Raw genomic sequence first — 8,843 nt, 5'->3', positions numbered from 1 at the left:
TTTTTTTTAAGAAAAGATTGAAAGAATTAACAGCAGCATAATTCATAATGGCCCCAAAAGAGAAACTACCCAAATGACCATCGGCTGATGACTGGTTGGACATATGTAGTATAGCCACACAATACAGAAATTCACCCACAAAAAGAAAGTACTTAAAAGCACGCTAAGTGAAAGAAGACAGTCAACAGAAGTTCAAAAAATGTATGATTCCATGTGTCCAGAATCCATAGAAATAGGCAAATCCACAGAAATCAATATGGCAAATCCACAGAAATACAATGGACCTTGACTTAAAAACACAATTGGTTCACAAGAACTGGTTGTAACTCAAGACTATCCATAATGTGTTCCAAACTCCCCAAAGCACCCCTTAACTAACCTTTTCATAATAAAAAGGATTGTATGATATGTGTAATTTACCAGAAACACCAATAATTTCCTAGAGTATTCACCAAAAAGTTATAAAACGTACCTAGTTTACCAAAAACAATTTCACATTCTACTCACCACTAAGTTGCCATCTTTGGCTTGCAGGAAGGGAGGATGAAATGGAAGGTGGTTATTGTTTAGAAAGTGAGTCCCCTTCCATGAGAACATCGGGAATCTGGTTCTCTGGTGTCCTCCCTCTCCTTGGGAGAGTCTGTATCCCATTAGGACCTGCTTCTGGCTCACTAGCTCTCAAACCTTTTTTAGAACTAAAAACTGGCTAAGGTTGTCTGTTTCTACCTTTTCTTTAGCACAGTTCTGAAGTATGACATGACATTGTCATTAAGTAAATGAAATAATTCGGCTTTCCCTCTCTGGGTGGGTCTTATCTACACATTTTTGTAGTTCTGTCCATTTCCTCAGGATTTCCTTTATTTCAGAAGAACAACTTTCCTTCACTGATTGTTGATGCTCCCCCTCCTCTTCAGAAAGCTCCTCAGCTGCCATTCTCTGTTGCTGAGCCACAAGTTGCTGAAATTTCTCTGTAAACAATTCCTCTGAGTGTTCCTCCAACAGTTCCTCTACCTGCAAACCTATGGACTCTGCTATAGTGACAATATCATCAACCACATGGTCAATTCAAGGATTAGGCTCCTCTACATAGCCTTCAAAATCTCTTCCAGGCAGATCTCAGTGTCCTTGGAGAAACATTGGCCCAGGACTTCTCAACCCCACACAGGAAATGGTGTTGTAATGCTCCTTCCAGAACTCTTTAAGGGTTAAAACTGTAAATGAAACATCTGGAAGCACTTCAGGAACAATTCCAGGGTGTTAGCTTCTTAAAGTTAGCTATAACCTGCTGATCCATAAGCTGCAGTAGAGGAGTTGTATTAGGTGGGAGGAACTTGCCTGAGAGCCATGGAAATTCTACAGCCTATTCTTCTAAATCTCATGGGTAAGCAGGAGCACACTGTCCATGATGAGGAGAGCCTTGAGTAGTAAACCTTCATCCTCTAGATATTTCTTAACAGTAGGACAGAAAGCTCCCTCATCCACTCAAGTATTCTTGTTACCCAGGATTTGCATTGGATCTCCACATGATTCCTAGCCTATTCTTCACGACTTTGTTTTCTGAACATTCTAGTGGTCTCAGAGTGATAAAACAAGAGAGGCTTTATCCTGAGGTTAGCACTCGCATTGGCACATAGCAGTAAGGGTAGACTATCCTTCATAGGCTTGTGTCCTGGTAATTTCTTCTCTTCCTGGGTAATGTATGTTCTTCTGGGCATTTTCTTCCAGAAAAGACCAATATCATCACAGTTGAAAACTGGATAAGAGCAAAAGCCAGTTCTCTGTGTCATCATTTCAAAGTGGTGCATCTAATTTTCAGTAGCCCTCCTATCAGCACCGGCTGCTTTACCACACCTAGTTATGCTATGGACACCAGTTCTTGTTTTGAAATTGTGAAACCACCCCATATTGGCACAAAATGTTTCACCATTATCATTCATTGATAGATTATCCTTTATAAGACCTGTATTTATAGCCTTAGCTTTTTCACAAAATATAGACTCATGTTGTGGTCAGAGCTTGCAAGGGAAATAGATCTACTATAGGAAACATAATTTATAGGATTACTTTGTAATAGTCACTCAAAAAGTCAAATACAAAAGAGTACAAGATATCTAACCACACACTTGAGATCCAAAGAATCCAGCCAAGGGCCTGGATCCCACAGCAATGTCCCACACAAGTCCAGCAGAAGGCCTAAAGTCCAAGGCAATGTCCTCCATGAGTCCAACCAGTGGCCTAGAGCCCACGGCTATGTCTCATGCTTGTCCATATTGAGGATCTGAACCTGGAAGGCCCAAAGGCCAGAAAACCTGTGCCAGTAGGGTGAAGGATCTGTGTCACCAGGCTGGGGGATATACAATAGAGCCTAGAAGTGACACCCATGGTGAAGGTCAGAGCTCCCGTGATGAGAACAGCAGCCATTCCCAGTGACCGTGAAGACCAGAGGTCCTCCTCCGAGAACAGCCAAGCTCACATCAGGAAAACCAGCTACAGCAAGCTTCTCCTAGAAAATCAACAGCCAACAATCTTCCCCTCCAGTTCTCCTTTTATGCCATTGGCAACAATCCTCAGGCTGGTCTTCCATGTCCAAACCTTGCTGATTCAGTTCAGCTGGGTGTTCCAACTTGACCATTAATTCATCCACCACAACTCAGAGTATAACTTGCCATCTGCCTCTCGTTTATCTACACTAACAATAGCCTTTCTACCTTGTCTGACATTGTTGATTGTGACTAATTTGAGTAACACCTTTAACAAAACTAGTTTCCTTATACAAATTCCTTTCTCTGTAAGATTGCCAATTTCAACATGGTATCTATAGTAGTAAGATTGGTCACACAAATGTCACTCTAGTATATCTCCACAATTTCCTTTTTTCAATTGTGATTGCTTTTTTACCTTCCCTTCCTTCTTTAGCATCCTTTCTAGCTGGGGGGGCATTTTAATAGGTGTAATCACAGCGATTATGTAAAGCATTGATGGAAATCACATCTACAAACATGTATTCGGGCTCAGACTGATGCTTATGTAGGCTTACACATGCTTTTCTGGCACTGTGAGTCTGTTTACAACCATACAAGTGGCCAGTATTTGGGTCATGACTGCTCATAAGTTAAAACTAAAATTCCAGTCGTAACCCAAGTTACTGGTATGTGAGGCTTGTCACAACTCAGGGGTCCACAGTAAGATCAGGTTGCCAGAGGATGGTGGGAAGGGAAAATTGCAAGTGCTAAAAGGTACAGGGTTTCTTTTTGGGGTAATGGAAATATTTTGGAATTAGTGTTGACTGTTACACATTATTGTGATGGTATTGAAAATCACTCTGAAATGGATGTTAGATCAATTTTATCTCTGTAAAAAATTACCAAAAAAAAAACAGACTGAAGCAAGTTTTAAAATGATCTAAAACAGAATGAAAGAGCAGAAGTGTAGGTATGCTTGGTGAACAGAAGCAGCAGTGAGGCTGGGAACCTGGAGGACCAGAGGCTCCAGTCAGAAGCAGGAAATCAGCATTCCAGATTTCAGAGATTACAATGCAGTGCACAGGCATAGAATACAGCTGTGAAAACGGGTGTCAGAAAAAGCACAGGACCCAAAGAACGTCCTGAGTGGAAGCCCACGTACTGCAGCTATCCAGGGGTAAAGTCTGAGTTGTGAGAGGAGAAGAAGGAAAGGCAAGCACAGAGAGACTGAGACTCAGCCGTGGTAGACGACAGCCAACAACAGAAGTCCACAGAGGGAAGACCTTTACCTAAGAGTAAATGTCAAGTGAGTCAGAATTATCAAGCTAGTGGCCCTAAGGCACCCATCTACTTAAAAACTTTTTTACTAAGGAATTACTATGTCACAGGCCCTCTGCCAGAAAGGAATTACTATGTCATAGGCCCTCTACCAGATGATAGGGATATCATTTATTTGCTAATTTTGAATACATTGTATTCTAATTCTCATTTTTTCATGTATAAATTGGGGATGATACCAACTGTGTAACATTACTGTGAAGATTAATGATAAGTAAACATAGGGGCTTTGTGTCCCTAAATGCACAACAAATGAGGGTCTTTTGTTTCTCTTTTAAAAACAAACTCTCTGCCTTCAAGAAGCCAGTAGTCTACTGAAGAGATACCATCATCAGTATGTGGGTTTTTTAGTTTGTTTTTTTTGTTTTGTTTTGTGGTGGTTTTTTGTTGTTGTTGTTTTTTTTTGGTTTTTTTTTTTTTGGTACCAGGAATTAAACTCGGGTCCTTGTGCTTGCGAGGCAGGTGGTGGAACCACTGAGCCAAATCCCCAGCCCTTTTTTAGTTTTTTGAGACAAGGTCCCACTATGTTCACTGTGAGTTCAGACTGGCCTTGAACTCACTATGTAGCCCAGGCTGGCCTTGATCTCACAACAATCCTCCTGTCTCAGCCTCCTGAGCGCTGTGATTATAGCATGATCATTATTTATTTAGAATTTACCATGTGCCACCTGTGCTAAGCACTTTAAATGTATTATCTCATCTTATTCTCCTAAGAACTCTGAGGAGGACGGATGGACGGACAGATGGATGGACAAATGGATGAAATGACACACCCATAGAAGCTACTAAATGGTAGTGCCACACTCAAATTCAGACAGCTCCAGGCTTTATACTCTTAACTGCTAAACTATACTACAAACCAAAAATTACAATCAATTAATAGTTTAAATGGAAGAATGTGCAAGAAACAATGCAACACACACTCACACACACACAAAGCCAAAGTTTGGTAGCAATTGAGCTGAGAATAAAAGGGTATCTATTTAACAGGAAGAAGCACACCAGTGAAAAGACTCCACAGGACAAAAAATTATATCCAGATGGCAACTCCGATGCATTCTGATGCTGCCTATGCCAGAACACCTTGCAGAATGGATAAGCAGTTGGACTCAATAAACAGTGGCACTAAGGAAGCATTAATTATTAGAATGTAACTACTGTTAGCATACATTATAAAGTAAGTGTGACCTAAGTCATCAAGCTAGTTTAACCTGTCACTGGCATTATTTACAATGATACTATGGGTGGAACTTGCCTTGCACAAAGTTATGAAATCACTAAACTAGTTTTAGAGCAACCCAGCCCTGTCCCCCATTAGTCTTTCAATGTCAACACCTTTAATAACAACCACTCCTTGCTTCTCTCAGCCTTTCTTCTCTATGCCACAGTACTAAAGTAAAAAATGACAGATAATAGCTTAAGAATTTGAGGGAAGCACATTTTATAAGAGATCAGAAACACCAAAGTATAGAACTTTGGGGGCAGAAGGAGAGAAATAGAAGATATTTCAAATGCTGTCAAGTTTCTTCTATGTCCCTCATAGCCCTTTGGGTCAACTCTAAAATGAGCCTAGAATTTTCTTACCAATGAACGTCAATACCTTATAATTTGTTGTTTTCTTTTCCTCTTTGATGGTATCAGGGGTGGAACCTAGGGCCTTGGGCATGTTAAGCAAGTGCTCAGCCACTGAGCCTAATCCCCCAGCTTTTTTTTTTTTTTTTTTAAAGACAGGGCCATGTTATTTTGCCTAGGTTGCCCAGGCTGGCCCTGAACTAATGATTTTCTTGCCACCTCCCAAGTAACTGGGATTACCAGAAAGTACTACGAAAATATTCTATCACATCTGGATCAGTAGTTTTTTTGTTTTAGATTTGAATTTCTTGGTTTTCTTTTTTTGAGACAGGGTCTCACTATGTAGTTGAGACTGATCCTCCTGCCTCAGCCTCCTGAGTGCTGGAATTATAGGCATTCGCCACCACGCCCAGCTGAGTTTCCTGGTTTTAAATTTGGGTTTTTTGTGGGTTTTTTTGGTACCAGGGATCGAACTTGGGACCATGGGTTTTAAGATTTTGCCAGTGTACCCTGACCACAATCAAATGTGGGGGGGGCTCATAAAAGCAAAACCATCAGCAAAAACACTGTCAGATTCTATTCATGTACTTTGTTTTTTTTAAATAACAGGACTGAACTCAGGTCCTTGCACTTCTGAGGCAGATGGCAGCACCACTGAGCTAAATCCTCAGCCCTGTTCACGTACTTTACATTTTGAGGTCTGCCCACCCCATGTATAGTGTTCCACTTGATTTAGATGCAGTTGTACATAAACACATGCGCTATCTTTATTGTCCCACTCTGGGATTCTCTAAAAAAGCTTGCCCTTCTGTATCCTCTCTCATAAATCTATATAAAATCAAAACTGCATCTTCTGTTATCTATCTTATGGGTTTAAAATTTTGCTTCATCAAGTACTTGAAAATAAATATAATACCTTAGGGTTAAAAAAATAGAACTAAAAAACCAACATATAATTTTAAAGTAGAAAACAAAGGAAAATATTTGAAAACAATATACTTACCCAAAATTAAAATAATAATTTTTAAAAAACACTTGTCTTTAAGCTTGCTACTGTACCTCAGAAAGCTGCTTAGTGGTATGAGCCCCCCAGCAAGGGTCCTGAGGCCCCTGAGGGACACAGAAGCACAGAGCTTCTAAACTGCTCTGCACCCTTTAACTCTTGTCATTTGAAATAAAGAGTATCCTATGTGTTCTTGGGCTTTGAGGTCTTTATCTATAAGGTGGGAATAACAACATTCTTCCTACCTACTTCACAGAATCATTGTAAAAATCAGAAAGGTACTGTATGTGGTACTTCAGGGCTTTAAACAATTACAGAGTATAGGCCAGGCATGTCCCAGCACTCAGGAGGCTGAGGCAAGAGAATCACTGTGAGTTTGAGACCAGCCTGGGCTACATATAGTAAGTTCCAGGTCAGTCTCAACTACACAGTGAGACCCTGTTTAATAAAAAAAAGAAAATTACAGAGTACAGCCAGATGTGGTTCACACATCTGTAGCCCCAGCTGAGAGCAGATTACCAAAAATTCAAAGCCAGCTAGGCTACATAAGGAGTTCAAGGTCGGCCTGAACTACACAGTGAGAACTTGTCTCAAACAGAAAACAAGAACTAATTTTTTTTTTTAATTTTTAAAGTATATATTGAGAGAGGGAGGGAGGAAAGGAGGAGGGAGGGAGGACATAATACAAACATTACTAAACAAATTTTCTAAACTGTTGGTTTGTTTTATATATGTAACTAATATTAGTGCTATATAGTTTCTATACTATGTTAACTATATAGTAATGTATTTATTTGTGATTTCAAAACATTTGAGAATATACTCAGAACATTCAATCTAGCAAACATTATATCCTTGCTACTCAAAGTGCAGTTCATAGCTAACACTATGAGTCAGCTGGAATCTGGTTAGGAATACAGAAATCTCAGGTACCCCTGATCTGCAAAATCAGAATCTGTATTTTCACAAAATGCAATCCTCATATGATTCCTATGCACAGTAAGCTTTAAGCAGCACTGCTTTACAAACCAATGTCATTTACAATAATTATATAAATAGGGCCAGGCATAATGGCACATGCCTGTAATCCCAGCACTCAGGAGGCTGAGGCAGGAGGATTACCATGAGTTTAAGGTCAGACAGGGCTACACAGTGAGTTCAAGGACAGCTTGAACTACATAGGGATATCCTGTCTCTCTCTGTCTCTCTCTCTCTCTCTCTCTCTCTCTCTACATAAATATAAATATATATATATATATATACACACACACATATATATTCATATTCATATATATATGAAATTATTTCTAGAAAACAGTATTTTAAATATATTCATGTGATGTATCTTCAGAAATTTAAAATGATTTTTCATTAAACAATAGTTACCAAAGAATGTCTAAACAAATGGAGCAAAAGTCATTTCTTATTCTATGTAATACTTCTGCCTGGTTCTTAGCAGGCAATGCTTTTTTAGATCAATAACCAGAAGTATCAATAATTAATATAAAATGTAAAAATGAGGTAGGTACACTTACCCTTATATAAAATATGACTGTCAATTACTAAGTGTCTAAGTTTTTTTGGGGGGCATTACCTTAAAAATGGAAGGAATATTTTATATTTTATTTATATTTAAACCTGGTCACACCTATAAACATGAATGGCCAGTCTATGTATGTGTGATACGCATTCAGCATAAAAAAGACAGGCACACTCTTTTGGAAGAAGAAGCCCAAAACAAACTTCCAACAATATAAAGGGTGTCAGTTTTTGTTTCTGTTTTTTGGTACTAGGGATCAAATTTGGGTCCTTGTGCTTGTAAGGCAGGCGGCAGCACCACTGAACTAAATCCCCAGCCCTAAAGGAAGTCAGTTTTGAAGTCAGACATGGATACAAAGTCTTATTCTGGCACTCAGAATATACTCTGACCTAGAAAAAACTACTTAATGCCTCTAACTTTAATTTCTTCTTGTTTAAAACTGAGACAATAGCACCTACCATCACAGAGACATAAGATAATATAAACTAGTATTATAGATACTAATACTTTATAGAAAATAAGAATGTTTTAAAAATTAAAAACTTAAAGTATACCTTATCGAGTTTTAGTTCCAATTCTGCTACATCTCCTTCTACTTCTTCCAAAGCAGCCCTAAAAAATTAAATATAAGTTATTTCATTTGTTTATATACTTTACTCTTGAAAAGTAACTCTCCACTCTAAGCGAGAAGGCAAATACCTCAGAATGAAGAACAAATGCTTCAAAATCATGCAATACAACAGAGAATACAAATACTGTTTAGAACAATGAGGGAATACATTAGGCTATATGCTCACAAAATTAATATTACTCAAATTAATAAGATAATTTATAACTATTTAGCATATATTTTAAAAATATAAATAAGAGTTTGTAAGCAAGATGCTGGAAAATACAGAAAGAATACAATCTAATAAATAACCCAAAA

At 38.6% G+C, this 8,843-nt stretch overlaps 1 protein-coding gene across 1 annotated transcript in view; it reads right to left on the bottom strand.

Annotated features, from left to right (window-relative positions):
• Acap2 (ArfGAP with coiled-coil, ankyrin repeat and PH domains 2) overlaps positions 1-8,526 on the bottom strand; it is an 80,650-nt gene extending 72,124 nt beyond the window's left edge. The window contains exon 1 of the mRNA XM_010624061.3: positions 8,470-8,526. The gene's annotated coding sequence lies outside the window, so the exon portion shown is untranslated. The remainder of the gene's footprint in view (positions 1-8,469) is intronic.
• Between the last annotated feature and the right edge of the window lie 317 nt (positions 8,527-8,843).

This window comes from Fukomys damarensis, unplaced genomic scaffold (genome assembly GCF_012274545.1).
Source record: "Fukomys damarensis isolate Sample0158 unplaced genomic scaffold, DMR_v1.0_HiC HiC_scaffold_12, whole genome shotgun sequence".
Classification (NCBI taxonomy): domain Eukaryota; kingdom Metazoa; phylum Chordata; class Mammalia; order Rodentia; family Bathyergidae; genus Fukomys; species Fukomys damarensis.
This window is presented reverse-complemented; position numbering and strand designations above follow the sequence as displayed.